The sequence below is a fragment of the Notamacropus eugenii genome, chromosome 6, assembly GCF_028372415.1.
Source record: "Notamacropus eugenii isolate mMacEug1 chromosome 6, mMacEug1.pri_v2, whole genome shotgun sequence".
Classification (NCBI taxonomy): domain Eukaryota; kingdom Metazoa; phylum Chordata; class Mammalia; order Diprotodontia; family Macropodidae; genus Notamacropus; species Notamacropus eugenii.
Window position 1 is genome coordinate 180,063,590 of NC_092877.1, and position 15,741 is coordinate 180,079,330.

Consider the following 15,741-nt stretch of genomic DNA (forward strand, 5'->3'; position numbering starts at 1 on the left):
AACATTACAAAATAAAAAAAAATAAATAAAAAAAATTCTAGGTCATTTCATGTGACATACAGATACCTGCACACACCCACACAGAGGGAACAAAATCCACAAGTACCATATTTGATCAATTTTTAATAAAATTCCTTACTAAAATCCACATTAATGGCTCAAGTTGCAGCATTTTTCTTGTCTTGTTGACAGAGTGCAAAGTTCAATAGCTGGTTAGCAAACATCTTTTGATTCAGTGGGTATTCCATATAAGTATATTCTTCCCCTTTTTTTCAAAATCATTTTCAGTCTCTCTCCTGTGATAGAACACTTTTTGACCATATCTTTCATAACAATTTGACAGAAAGTTACAACAGGATGAATTTGTTATTTACAAGGAATTGAGATAATAAAAACTTAAATTTATTTTAAAATCAGTTGAATTAAATGATTTAAAACCCTCCATACTTTAATGCCATGTTTGAGACTAAAACAAAAATTGCCAGTCTGATACAGACCAAGAAACCATAAATTTTAGATTTCAGTTTCAGCCAAGAAATTATTGGATAAAATTATTCATGGCTATCATGCCTCCATGAATGAAGTTTGAGCATAAGTGACAATTTGCATTTTGATGACTGTTGGTTGTGACTGATGATAAATATAGATTATGGTGTCATCTCTCTCTAAACATATAACTATTCTCACTGTATTCATTGAAAGGCAAATCATGCTCTCAGCCTCTGTGGGCAAACTGATTCTCTCATAGAAATATGTAGGGGAGGAATATGTCCTATACTGCATTTATTATGTTAAGATATGAAGTTTCATACCAGTTCTCAAGTTTGACACCTTAAATTACTATTCCTTATTTTTACGCAAAAACTTAGTTATCCATATAGCTTCCAAACCTGGCCCTCAAAGAAAATGAAACAGCAAGAATGAAAGAGAACCTAAAGAAAGGCAACTAGAGGAACTCCACGTTTGTAAGATGGTAAGCAAAGTTGCAGTAAAGTGAAATTGACAAAGTAACTTCAAATTTAGGGAAAAGTATTTTAAAATACCTGAAAATATAATAGAATTATACAACTGTCTGGACAAAGGAAGAAAACATTTTTGGTGCTTTTGAAAAACCAGAAGATTGACAATAAGCAAAAGCAAGTGAACTATTCCTTAGAGACAGATTGGAACCTTAACTGGGTATTCTATAAAAAGCAAAAGATAAGGTCAGCTTACAAAAGATAAGGATAATGAATCTTATGAATGCTAATGATAAAATAAGGAAGACTAAGCAATAAAATAAAATATAAATAGGAAGTAATATGATAGAGGAGGGCAAAACACAGATGAAAATTTCAGATGTAGCAAATATTAAATAATTGCTCCTTTTTTCAGATGGAGAAGGGAAAGCAGTAAAGGAAAGCATTACAAGGCTTTTTAAACTTCAGCTTCCACAAATTAATCAATTAAGAATATCAGAGGTCGAATGAGGCAATATATCATATTTTGTGCCTGATACTTTGTTCTATTTCAACTCAAAAGACTATTATTTTTGTTGGAATGTTGTATAAAAAATGTTACAACTGACTAAGCCCTTAAGATTCAATAACTAAAAGACATTTTCAAACAACAGTGTTTAGTTCAAGGTGGGGCCACTAAACATGAGACCAAATTTAAAATAATTTAATCTTTCATTAAGCAGTTTTTTTCCTCATTCTATATGGGAAACAGTAACTTCTATATTTCTATTCTAAGAAAGTTATTTTGAAATATTGGCATGTCACCCAAAATGTTGTTTTTCATTTTAAATTTATCAAAATATATATGATAGATCATTTCACAAATATATGAAGTTTAACGCCATTTTTCTAATTAATTAGTATGTACTATACTGCATGTTTCTACATAAGGATTATCTGACAATAATCTAAGTGGGGATGATGGGACATAGGTTCCTTAGCAGTATGGCCCATTTGTAGTCACAAATATGCTCAGATTCAGTCCAGCCTGTTTGCCAAAACAAATGTCGCAAATGTTCATATTCTTTAAGAATCTGGTCCAATTTGTGAATTCTTAAAATCTTGTCCAGCCCTACTGGTATTCTAAAAAACCTTATATCTGACTGAAAGAAGGATTGAGCTTAATTCAAGGCAGAACCCATGGGCATGTGCCCTTGAATTTCAAGATCCCAGCACCCCTAGAACTCAACATTAGATGCATCTGTCAGTGGTATCAAATAGAAATGAGGCCACTAAATGTTACATAAGAATCCCTGTTGCAGAAATGCACATATTAACATTATTCATGTTCTAACGTATTTTTATTTGTTAAATATTTCTTAGTTACATTTAAGTCTGGGAGCTTGCCTTGGACCTAGTAGTCTATGCCAGTGGCCTGAGATAACTTAAAGATTCCCTTTTGGAAAATGTCAAGCTAGGAATCTGTATCTAAGAAAGAAGGTACTGTTGGCTCTTCTCTATTTAAAAAAAGAAAATATCTCTAGCCATTATTCTTGTTATTTACTTACAAGAAAGATTGGACACTTGTAATGGCAAGTAAAATAGGATCTTTTGCTGTTTTTCTAAAAGTGTTTCTCATCAAAACATGTGATTAAGGAATATCTTTCCCACCCATTGATGGGTCTGCTCATTGTGGGAAGCTTGATTAGAGAAGCTGTAGAAGGGTCCCAAGTACCTTTTATTTCCATTGAGTCACTAGGTCAGAGGGTTCTGCCCTCTAGCTCTAAAAAGTGTATAAATACTGTGAGGGTAAGATGTTCCTTTGGGGCTTACTGACTGGAAGTGTTTCTTTGGCCAGAGAGACTCTGGGAAGCCCCTGAGGAGGCACCCAGTTTTGTTCTTCCCCTACTCCATTCCCTCCTCCCAGCTAAATCCTAGAAGTTGATGCTTTCTTCTCTGGTAACTGTAAATGTATATAATGGTCAGACATTTTGGAAGCATGCCTGTTGAACTTGATTTCTCTGTATTTTCTCTGAAATTTTGATTTTGATTTTCTCTGATACCTGTTCTTGATAAAAGTGATTGTTTGCCCCTTGAAAGTTGTTTTCCTTTAATGAATGCTGATCTAAGAACCTGTGGTAGCAGGTCCCCCTGTGCATGTTGAGGTGCTTGTTATTACAATACCATTCATACATGTGGATGTTCCTGAATTACCAACGTGAGAGGTTTAAAGGGTTATTTAAAGAAAAGCCCTTACAGAAAGCATGTAAATATCCAGTATATTTTTAAAAGGTTCACTAATTTTGAGCATGCAAACAAAACTCTCATTCAGCAAGATCATCAGCATTAATACAAGGCAAAAATATATATCATGTGAAAGCAACACCAAGTAAAGTGAAGTAGAAAGAACCATGTTCCCCTCCACCATTTATGTTATGAAAGAAGCTGGGTAATATTCTCTTTCTAAAAGATTCAAATATAGAAGTTCCATTCCAAAGATAGGATATATAACACATTTGAGACAATGAACATGGCCTTTTCCTCTGGATTTCACCTTGGCTTCCTTTCTTCTGTCTACCCTGTGGTTTGTCTCTTCCTCTAGTTTCCCCAGGAGTCCACCCAGGTCCACTTTTCCTCCCTAACTTTGCTTGTAAAGGAGATACTTGTCTCTTTTATCTCGTTTCCCCCAATAGAGTCAGAGATCACAGGAGACCAATCATTGGGGAGAATTCCCATGACAGAGAGCAGTATGCACCAAAGAGAGGGAGAGCAGAAGTGGAAATAATGAATTCTGGTGCAGCAGCATTCCTGAGAAGGAATCTGGGGACAAGTTCATGAGTTGGATTCCCATTGTGATGCTAACCCTGGGTTGGGCAGATCAGTCATATTGACAGATCCTTCTGAACCAATAGACTACCAATAGTGGCTGAGGGGCAGCAATCACCACCTGAGGAGACACTGGAAAGGTAGAGCATGGTTACCAGAGTATAGCAGGATAAGAGAGGAAAGAAGTGGCTCTAATATTAATTATGCTAATGAGAGTTAAAGAACTTCCCCACCCATTTATCAGACTGTCCTTTAAGGGAAGCTTTATTAGGGGAAATTTGTTTTGTAGAAAGGCCCACACCTTTTGTTAATTTCTAATGAGGCACTGGTTTCCAAGGACTGTGATATCTTCTGGCTCTGAAAAGTGTATATATGCTCTAAGGTGAGGTTTTGTTTTGGGGCTTACTCATTGGAAGTCTTTGTTTGGCCAGATGAGACTCTGGGTGGTCACTACAGTGCCCCCAGGTTTAAAAAGACAAATGTTGGTCCTTCTCTCTCTGGTAACTATGTATGCACGATCAGACAGTTGTAACTATCTGTTGATCTATGATGCATGTATTGCTTATGGTCAGATAGTTGGAAGCCCTGTCTGTTGGTCCTTATTTTTGCTATTTCTGCCATTTAAGACTCAGTAGCTTAGGAATCATTAGAGATTCACTTAAAATGAATTATATTAAAAAACTCTTCAACTTGCCCTGATGACTTTGGATATTTTTGTCAGTGTCACACCTGTGTAGACAAAGCTGAAGAATTAGTCCCCTTTTATCTTGAGTCCTACAAAATCTTTCTTCTATATTAACTAAAAACTTGGACAAGAAAATAGATAAACATGACAGAAATTTCACAGTTGTACATGAGTTTAAACTCTGCTACAATCTTTTAGGCTTTTATAGAAAGAAGTTGGGGGAGGGGCATAATACTTGCTGAGACAAAATGGAATTCTTCTCTATGTTCCACCCCAAGGAATATTACTTATTTCATCAGCTCCATTGGCATTTAGTCACAGAAACTAAGGATTTATTTAAACTGGTGAAAACCCTCTCCTTAATACCGAAGGTGCTTCCTCAATGCTTAAGTCATGACTGCTGGTCCAGTCACAGTTGGTGGGTTGGGGTATAGAGGTATTCCTTAGTCGGCTCGTTCTGGGAATCAAAGTCTTCCATTGATGAATTTAGCACCTTTCATGAGCACTACATTCACTTAAAAGCAATAGTGTGGGAGGAGAGGGGAGAAAATGGAAACATCTTTCAACTTGATATATTGTATTTTGTGTTTTGTAGAACTGAAGCCAGCACTTAATTCATGTCACATATTGACAGAACTTGACTTCTGTGTATTTGCTCCTTGTGAAATCCAGAATGGATTGCTGATATACATAAAACTAGGACATCTGTCATAGGTTACATGTACATAGGTTAAATGTGTATGGGTACATTTGTACTTCCTGACTCTGCAAACACTGTTATTTTTCTATTGTTGAGAAAATCATTTTTGCCATAGAAATAAATTTACTCATACTGGCAAAAAATAAGAATTTAAATGGGCAGAAAAGAAAAAAAAAATCTCTTCTTAACATGAAATTTCCAAAATATCCAAGCTATCCAAAGTTTACAAAGAATCAGGAGCTGATTTGTGGACTTAGGACACCTATTATATAGGAAATTCAGAGTATTTTATAGTCAAACTAAAATGATAGATGTTATCAGTCATCTAGTTCAAACCTTTCATTTTACACTTGACAAAATTGGAGTCCCTAAGAGGTCAACGGCTTTTCTTGAGGTCCCACAGTTAGTAAGTGTGGGTATAATTTGGGTATAAACTCACAATTTCTGACTCTAAATATAGGTTTTTTTCCATTGTATTTATCATTTGTCTCTTCACTTTAATGGAAGGTAGAAGACATTCAATTTACCAACCAGAAACAATTATACCACTAGGCTATTAACTGTGCTTCCAGAATATAAAATCAAATACCCTTGTAAACATTTGAATCAGATTTGCATATTTTTCCATTGATTACTGAACAATAAGATCTTGGAAATGTGTTAAATATTTCTAGCAATAGTCTAGAACAAGGGATGTCATTTTACTTGTGAAAACTACTCCCTGAGAACTAGCAATTCATATGGTTACCTCTTTGGATTTTAGCAAATTGTTTTTCCATTCTGCACTTCAAATTCATAATCTATAAAACAGGGATCAACAGGTTTGTCTAGATGAATCCTATGATCTCTACCTGCTCTACTTCTATGATCAATTTATTAGGGTATCTGACAAAAAAAAAAATTATCTTGGTGACTTCCATCTCAGATTCCTGGGAAATAGATTACTACAGCCTCAGTTTCTCGTGGTTAGGAAATATTTACTTGACTGTTCATTTGTCTTGTGTAACTCTTTTGTCAGAACACATAGCAACTCAATCACTAAACTTTTCACCATTTTTCACCAATAAAATTCTTAAAATTCTATAGCATCTAACCACTAATCTTCACTACTAAACTTCACCTTTCTATTGCTTCTAAGGTCACATATGAACTTGTATAATCCTACAAGTCTAATCACCTTTTAAAAGCCAACACATGCTAGTCCCCAATTTTTTCACTTTATTGCACATACCTTCATTTCTCATATTTTTTGATAGTCAAAGTGACCTTCTGCTACTTCCTCACAAATGACATATGCTTTGTCCCAACTGCTCGCGTTTTTTTCTAGTTGTTCCCCAATACCTTTCCCTTCTCATTGTACAATCCCTTCCTCCCTCAAAGCAACAGTTCAAGGACCATGTTCTGTGTAAAACCTTTCTTGTTCACTTTAGAAATTGGAAAATGCTAAAATCACACTTGATTTTTTTTGTTGTTTGTCTTCAAAGTGATGAAGAAAATACCAGTAAAGAATATTTGATTTTAATGTGTAATATTTATCTATTTTTCAGACAGTTTGTTAAACATTTACCCCCAGACCACTGGTTAAAGGTCAGCTCTTTTGGATAGTTACTGAAAACTGGCAATCCAAATACATGCAATTGTGATATTGGTCAAAAACGAAAACAGCCACAAAAGCATGAGCCAAACCTAACAGTTATATGTAGAAGCCCTTTTGCCCTGGTAATTCTGATGACTCTTAAAATATTTTGATAAAATAAGATTGTCAGGAGTCTTGTTGGTGATGACTGTGGAGGGGAGGTGGAGAGAAAGATAATAGAAGATACTAGAGGTAATAATCAAATAAACAACAACTCTGACATATTTTGATTATATCAAAGATACATTTTTTAAAAGAATAACAGACTTGGGGGAGCAGAGGAAGGATGGCAGACTAGAAAGACACACTTATACAGGGTCTCCCCACACAGCCCATAAAATACCTGTACAGAGGGGCTCTCAACAAATTTTGGAGCAGGAGAAGTGGAGAACAACAGAGTGGAGGAGATTTCCAGCCCACGGTGACCTGAAAGACCCACAGGAAACGTTGGTTGCACAGGACACGGAGCAGAGCCCAGCCCAGCCTTGGCCATGCCACACGACCAGACTGCGGGAGGAGGACACCTTGGGGGCGGCATCTCCAGTCACAACAGCGGGTCCTCAGATCCCTTGGCCCACAGGCGCCAAAGGTCAGTGACTGGGTTTTATCAGCTGGCCAGGAAGGAAGAAGAGCCTTCCCATAGCTCTGGCAGCAGGCAGCAGCCACAGAGGCTGCACAGCAGCCCATACAGACCCTCCACTCTTGGAGCATAAAAACCCCTGGGGGCACTGAAGAGCTGAGTCTTACCTCAGCCCTGGGTGGAGGCCCTGGTAAAGCTGGTCTTTGTCTCACACTGAATGGCGGCCCTGCCCATCCAGCTTCTCTGAAAATCAGTACTGACTGGCGGAACTGGAGGCCAGGTGGCTGTGGGGAGGTAACTGCTAAAATTCGGGGCATAAAAATCCCTCTCTGAATCCAGACCAGTACATGCTTGATCATGCCACCTTGGAGGAACTGAGATCTCACAGATTCCCAGAGTATACCCTACTCTTGACAAAGAACCCAAAAGTCAATTAACTGGTTGGGAAAATGCCCACAAAAGGGAAAAGAACAAGACCATAGAAGATTACTTTCTTGGTGAACAGATATCTCCTCCCATCCTTTCGAATGAGGAAGAACAATGCTTACCATCAGGGAAAGACATAAAAGTCAAGGATTATGTATCCCAAACATTGAGAATAAATATTCAGTGGCTCAAGCCATGGAAGAGCTCAAAAAGGATTTTGAAAATCAAGTTAGAGAGGTGAAGGAAAAATTGGGAAGAGAAATGAGAGAGATGCAAGAAAAGCATGAAAAGCAGGTCAGCACCCTACCAAAGGAGACCCAAAAAAATGCTGAAGAAAATAACACCTTGAAAAATTGGCTAACTCAATTGGCAAAAGAGGTTCACAAAGACAATGAGGAGAAGAAAGCTTTCACAAGCAGAATTAGCCAAATGGAAAAGGAGGTCCAAAAGCTCACTGAAGAAAATAGTTCTTTCAAAATTAGAATGGAACAGATGGAGGCTAATGACTTTATGAGAAACCAAGAAATCATAAAACAAAACCAAAAGAATGAAAAAATGGAAGATAATGTGAAATCTCATTGGAAAGACGACTGCCCTGGAAAATAGATCCAGGAGAGGTAATTTAAAAATTATGGGACTACCTGGAAGCCATGATCAAAAAAAGAGCCTAGACATCATCTTTCATGAAATTATCAAGGAAAATTGCCCTGATATTCTAGAACCAGAGGGCAAAATAAGTATTCTGGGAATCCGCAGATCACCACCTGAAAGATATCCAAAAAGAGAAACTTCTAGGAACATTGTGGCCAAATTCCAGAGTTCCCTTCAAGGAGAAAATATTGCAAGCAAACTAGAAAGAAACAATTCAAGTACTGTGGAAATACAATCAAGATAACAAAAGATCTTGCAGCTTCTACATTAAGGGATCGAAAGGCATGGAATATGATATTCCACAAGCAAAGGAACTAGGACCAAAACCAAGTATGACCTGCCTAGCAAAACTGAATATAATACTTCAGGGGAAAAAATGGTCTTTCAATCACATGGAGCATTTTCAAGCATTCTGAATGAAAAGACCAGAGCTGAAGAGAAAATTTGACTTTCAAACACAAGAATGAAGAGAAGCATGAAAAGTTAAACAGCAAAGAGAAGTCATAAGAAACTTAGTAAAGGTGAGCTGTTTGCATTCCTACATGGAAAGACAATATTTCTAACTCTTGAAACTCTTCAGTAGCTAGGTAGTTGGTGGGATTACACACACACACACACACACACACACACACACACACACACACACAGCACAGAGTGAATTGAATAGGATGGGATTATATCTTTAAAAAATGAAATTAAGCGGTGAGAGAGAAATATATTGGAAGGAGAAAGGGAATAATGGAATGGGCCAAATTATCTCTCATAAAAGAGGCAAGCAAAAGACTTTTCAGGGGAGGGAAAAAGAGGGGAGGTGAGAGAAAAACATGAAGCTTATTCTCATCACATTCGACTAAAGGAAGGAATAAAATGCACACTCATTTTGATATGAAAACCTACCTTACAATACAGGAAAGTGGGGGAGAAGGAGATAAGCAGGGAGGGGGGGATGATGGAAGGGAGGGCAGTGGGAGGAAGGAGCCATTTGAAGTCAACACTCATGGGGAGGGACAGGATCCAAAGAGAGAATAGAAGCAGTGGCAGGCAGGATAGGATGGAGGGAAATATAGTTAGTCTTACACTACACTGCTATTATGGAAGTCGTTTGCAAAACTACACAAATATGGCCTATATTGAATTGCTTGCCTTTCCAAAAGGAATGAGTGGGGAGGGAAGGATGAAGAGAAGTTGGAAATCAAAGTTTTAGGAACAACTGGCGAGTATTGTTCTTGCTACTAAGAAATAAGAAATGGGATATAGAAAGTTATTTGGCCCTACAAGATGAAAGAGAAGATGGGGACAAGGGAAAGGAGGGTTGTTAGAAGAGAGGGCAGATTAGTGATAGGGGCAATTAGAAAGCTCGGAGGTTTGGGGCGGGGGGAGGGGAAAAATGGGAAGAAAATTTGAAACGCAAAAATTTTGTGAAAATGAATGCCAAAAGTTTAACAAATAAATTTTAAAAAATAATAAAATAAAATGAAAGGTTTCATAATGTACAAAATAAAAAAAAAGATAACAGACTTTATCAGTACCAAAATGTGGTCACCAAGATAACATAAATATCAAATATTCCCAGCTATTATAAAAGAGAACCATTTCTTTCTTCCTGCTAATGATTTAATGTAAGTTTCTTTGAAATATAGTAAATTTAGAAGTTAAATCGAATTTGACCAGTTATATTTTTAGTAAGTGTTTCTTTGAGTAGAAGAGAGCATCAGTAGAACGGGAAAACAATCCTAATTATATAACTTGAAAAGAATGATTAAAAATATCAATATAATAACACACGGAAACCTATACACACACACATATACATATATATATATATATATATATATATATATATATATATATATATATATATATATATATATATATATATATATATATATATATATATAAAATTATTGCTCTCATCTTTAGAAAACCTTGAGAATGAGCATACATATATATTAAAGGTATCTGTTGCAAATAGAAGGAAACAGACTGTTTTTCTTAAATGATTGTCCAGAGGGTGCCATTGCTTTATAGTCACTCAATTGATGAGCGTGGTTGGTTACAAAATAAATATATTCTCAGAAGAAAAAAAAAATACTATTGTGATAATGTCAATTCTTTTTTTTTTTTTTTTGGAATATCAAAGTATACTTTTTTTTACTTTATTTTTCTTTTTTGGTCACTGTGCTTTTTTGCAACAAGGCTAATATGGAAATATGTTTTGTGTAACAGCACCTGTATAATCAATAGCAAAGTGTTTACCTTCTCAGGTATAGGGAGAGAATTGGAAACTCAAAAATCACAAAGCAATGTTCAAAATTGTTTTTAATAGTAACTGAGAAAAAGTATTTTAATTTTTAAACTAGACTTATTGAAATAACTTTTAAAGTAGTTTTTTTCCTGATGTCATCCACCCAAAATATCACTGCCACGTTAAGCTTCCAAATGTACAGCTCTCATCTCATCAATCCAATCCTCAAAAATTTTCATTGACTCCTTATTGCCTGCAAATCAAAAGTCCAAAGTCCTTAACTTACCATTTAGATTTGTCTTTTACCATGCTCCCTCACCGTACTGTTCAGCCAACCTGATTATTTCCCTTTCCTCAAACATACTGTTCATATTCCTTACTCTATGCAAAAAAGGAATTCCAAACTTTGTATTTCTTTTTTTAAATGTTTCTTTATTTATTTTTAGTTTTCACCATTCATTTCCACAAAATTTTGAATTCCAAATTCTTTCCACATCTCTCCCCTTCCACCACGTCAAATGCTAAGTATTCTGATTACCCCATCCCTCAATCTGTCCTCCCTTCTATCACACCCCTCCCTTCTCTTATCCCCATCTTCTCTCTTATCTTGGAAGACAAGATAGATTTCTGTGCCACATTACCTCTATTTCTTATTTCTAGTTGTATGTAAAAACAATTCTCAACATTCTTTCCCAAAATTTTGAGTTCCAGCTTCTCTCCCTTCCTCCCTCCCCACCCATCCCCACTGAGAGACAAGCAAATCAATATAGGCTATATTTATGTAGTTCTGCTAAAGAATTCCATAATACTTACTTTGTGGAAGACTAACTATATTTCCCTTTATCCTAAACTGCCCCTCCATTTATTATATTCTCTCTTTTGACCTTATTCCTCCCCAAAAGTGTTTACTTCTAATTGACCCCGTCCACTCATTTGCCCTCTCTTCTATCATCCTCTCCACACCCCACTTATCCCCTTCTCCCCTACTTTTGTGGGGTAAGATAGATTTTCATACCAAATTGAATGTGAATGTTATTCCCACCTTAAGCCAAACGTGATGGGAGTAAGATTCACTATTTCCCTCTCACCTTCCCATTTTCCCCCCATGGGAAAAGCTTTTTCTTTCCTTTTTTATGAGACATAACTTGCCCCATTCTAATTCTCCCTTTCTCTTTCAAATATATTCCTCTCTCACACCTTAATTTTATTTTTTTAGATATCATCCCTTCCTATTCCACTCACTCTGTGCCCTCTGTCTCTCTCTGCATCTGTTTCTATCTCTGTCTCTCTCAGTCTTTCTGTCTCTCTGTCTCTGTCTGTCTGTCTGTCTGCCTCTCTCTCTCTCTCTCTCTATATATATATATACACACACACACACACACACACACACACACACACACATATGTGTATGTATGTGTGTGTGCATACAATCTTTCCAACTACCCAGATACTGAGAAAAGTTTCAAGTGTAACAAATAATATGTTTGCATGTAGGAATATCAACAGTTCAACTTTCGTAAGTCTCTCATAATTTCTCTTTCCTGTTAACCTATTCGTGAGTCTCTTGATTCTTGTGTTATAAAGTCAAATTTTCTATTCAGCTCTGGTACTTTCATCAAGAATGCTTGAAAGTCCTCTATTTCATTGAATGACCATTTTTTTCCCTTGAAGTTTTACTCAGTTTTGCTGAGTAAGTGATTTGCGATTTTAATCCTTGTTCCTTTGAATTCTGGAATATCATGTTCTAATTCCTTTGATCCCTTAATGTAGAAGCTGCCCAATCCTGTATTATACTGATTTCATTTCCATAATATTAGAATCTTTTTTTTCTGGATACTTGCAAAATTTTATCTTTCACCTGAGTACTCTGGAATTTGGCTACAATATTTCTAGGACTTTTTCTTTTGGGATGTCTTTCAGGAGGTGATTGGAGAATTCTTTCTGTATTTATTTTACCTTCTTGTTCCAGAATATCAAGGTAGTTTTCCTTGATAATTTCATGAAAGATGATGTGTAGGTTCTTTCTTCATCCAAGTTTTCAGGTAGTCTCATAATTTTTAAATTGTCTCTCCTGGATCTATTTTCCAGGTCAGTTGTTTTTCCAGTGAGATATTTCACGCTGTCTTCTATTTTTTCAATTCTTTTGGTTTTGTTTTGTAATTTCTTGGTTTCTCATAAGGTCATTAACTGGCATTTGCTTAATTTGAATTTTTAAAGAACTATTTTCTTCAGTTAGGCTTTGCACTTCCTTTTCCATTTGTCTAATTCTGCTTTTAAAAGCATTCTTCTCTTCATTGGCTTTTTGGTCCTCTTTTGCCATTTGGGTTAATGTATTTTTACAGTTGTTAGTTTCTTCAGCATTTTTTGTGTCTCCCTTACCAAGCTGTTGACTCTCTTTTCATGATTTTCTTGCACTGCTTTCATTTCTCTTCCCAATTTTTCCTGCAACTCTCTTACTTGATTTTCAAAATCATTTTTGAGTTCTTCCATGGCCTGAGACCACTGCATATATATCTTGGAGGTTTTGGATGCCTAGGTCTTGAATTTTAGTTCTTCCTCTGAAAGTATACATTACTCTTCCTCATCCCAAAAGGATGAAAAAAAAATATGTGCTCACCAAGAAAGTAATCTTCTGTTGTCTTATTCTCTGTCCCTTTTTGGGCATTTTCCCAGCCAGTTACTTGACTTTTGACTTCTTTGTCAAGAGGAGACTGGGTACTTGTAAGTTTTTAGTTCCTCCAAAGTGGCACAATCAAGGGATGTTCTCTGGTCTAAGAGCAACTACATGGAATCTTTTCTGAGTGACGAATTCCCACTCCAGAGCCACCACCAGCTCCACCACGTCAGCACTCTGCCTCACCCCAGGGTGGTCACTCAGGGCTGAGAACCAGATCAAGGGTTCAATTCCCCCACAGTCTTTATCCCAGGGTTCCAACAATGTAAGATGCTGCTACCTGGGTCCAGGGTTAAACCACTGCATTGCCTTTTAACCCAGTTGAAAGAGCTTTCTCACTGATCCTTGAATCTTTCTTTGGCATTTGTGAGTTGTGAAGACTGTGGGACCCGCAGCTGCTGCTTGTGCCATCTTGAAGTTTACTCTAGTCCTATCCTTCCCATGGCACAACCAAGGCTGGGTTATGCTCTGTGCCCCAGGTGACATAGCTTTCCTGTTGGCTTTCCAAGCTGTCTTGAGCTGGAAATCTCTTTCACTCTGTCGTTTCATGGCTTCTGCTCTCTCTAGGATTTGTTTAGAGACATTTTTATAGCCATTTTATGGGTTGTGGAAGGAGAGTTTCTAGAGGTGTGTTCTTCTACTCCACCATCTTGGCTCTATTCCCAATAGCTTTGATTTTCTTTTCTTTCTTTTTTTTGTCTTTTTTCATGGAATTAGACATGTTTTTCTTGTTTTGTTCAGTTATCTTTATTTTTTATTATTTTATTTGTTTTAAGAGTTCTACAATCACTTCCATATAATTTTAATTTTTTCCCCTCTCCCTCCCCCTCCTCCTGCCCCACCCTCTCCCTTTCCTGCTGAAGGCAGAATACGATTTTTTATAGATTCTACACATAAATTCTTGTTAAATATATTTTCACCTTAGTCATGTTGCATATAAGAATTAAAATGAATGGGAGAAATCATAAAATAATCCAAAACACAATATAAAAGAAAATTTTCTGCTGCATTCTGCAATCAAATTCCATAGTTCTTTTTCTGGATGTGGAAGCCATTTTGCCTTTAGAGACCACTGGGAATTTTTTTAAGTCCCTGCATTGCAATGAAGTTCTGAGTCTACCAGAAAAAATTCTCATACACTGTGGTTGTTGCAGTGCATAAAGTTCTCCTGGTTCTGCTCCTTTTGCTCAGCATCTGTTCATGTAAGTCTCTCCAGGTCTCTGTGATGTCTTCCTATTCATCATTTATTACAGCACAATAGAATTTCATTACATTCGTATACCATAATTTATTCAGCCTTACCACAATTGATGGGCATTCCCTTGATTTCCAGCTTTTGGCCACCACAGAAAGTGATGCTATAAATATTTTTGTACATGTGGATCCCTTTTCCACTTTTATGATTTCTTGGGTGGTATTGCTGGATCAAAGGGTAGTCTTTTATATGTAGTCCTTTGGTCATAGTTCCTAATTGCTCTCCACAATGGCTGGATCAGCTCACAGCTCCACTAACAATGAATTAGTACCTCAGCTCCAACATTTATTATCATCCTGTTTTGTTGTGTTAGTTTTGATTTTCTTATCTATGTCTAATTATTTGTTTTGTTCTTCCTTGCCACCATAGCAATATTCTATGCTGAGAATTTTTTCTATTGTTTGCTCACTTTTCTAGTCTACTCCTTTACTTTAACTCTTTGTTACAGTAGGGTTATACTTCCTGGGTGGAAAGAACACTGTCCCAAGTTTGAGTGGTCTTTGTGCAGTTGCTTTCAGAGATACTTCTAGGGATTTGCAAGTTTTCATTTGTACCAAACTGGTATGATCTGAGGAGAGATTTCTTTTATAATCCTGTGACCTCTACTGTTGTCTGTGAGTGACCATAAACATTGTTCTCTATTCTGGAACTCTACTAAGGGTCCCTGTTCCCCTACATTCTACCCTTATAGCCAACAAAGTGTTTCTTTTAATCTCTGTCTAATCAGTTATTTCACCCACATACCAACTATGGCTCTAGAGCTCTGGAAAGCAACTGCTGATTCAATACCTCCCAAGGTCTGCTCTGAGTTGCACTCACAAGACATGCTCTCAGTTTGATGGGGCTTGTATGTGCTGATGCAGCCCATGTTGGACTGTGTTCCACTCTCACCTTTCCTACCAAGTTTCAAACTTGTCTTTGGCTGGAAAATTAATTCAACCCATACTTTTGTGGGTTCCACTGCTCCAGGAATTGTTTTATGGCATTAATTAAATTAGTTCTAAGAGGTTTTCGGGAACACTCATGAGAGTTGCAGTCTTTTCTCTGTCATTTTGACTCTACCTGTCCTTCAAATAATGTTTTTAATATGATTTCGGTTTATGAGTTTGTGATCAGACACGGTAT

General features: G+C 36.7%; 1 pseudogene; it reads right to left on the reverse strand.

Annotated features, from left to right (window-relative positions):
- The window catches only part of LOC140512195 (ADP/ATP translocase 3-like), an 83,277-nt pseudogene extending 67,793 nt beyond the window's left edge, over positions 1 to 15,484 (reverse strand).
- Between the last annotated feature and the right edge of the window lie 257 nt (positions 15,485 to 15,741).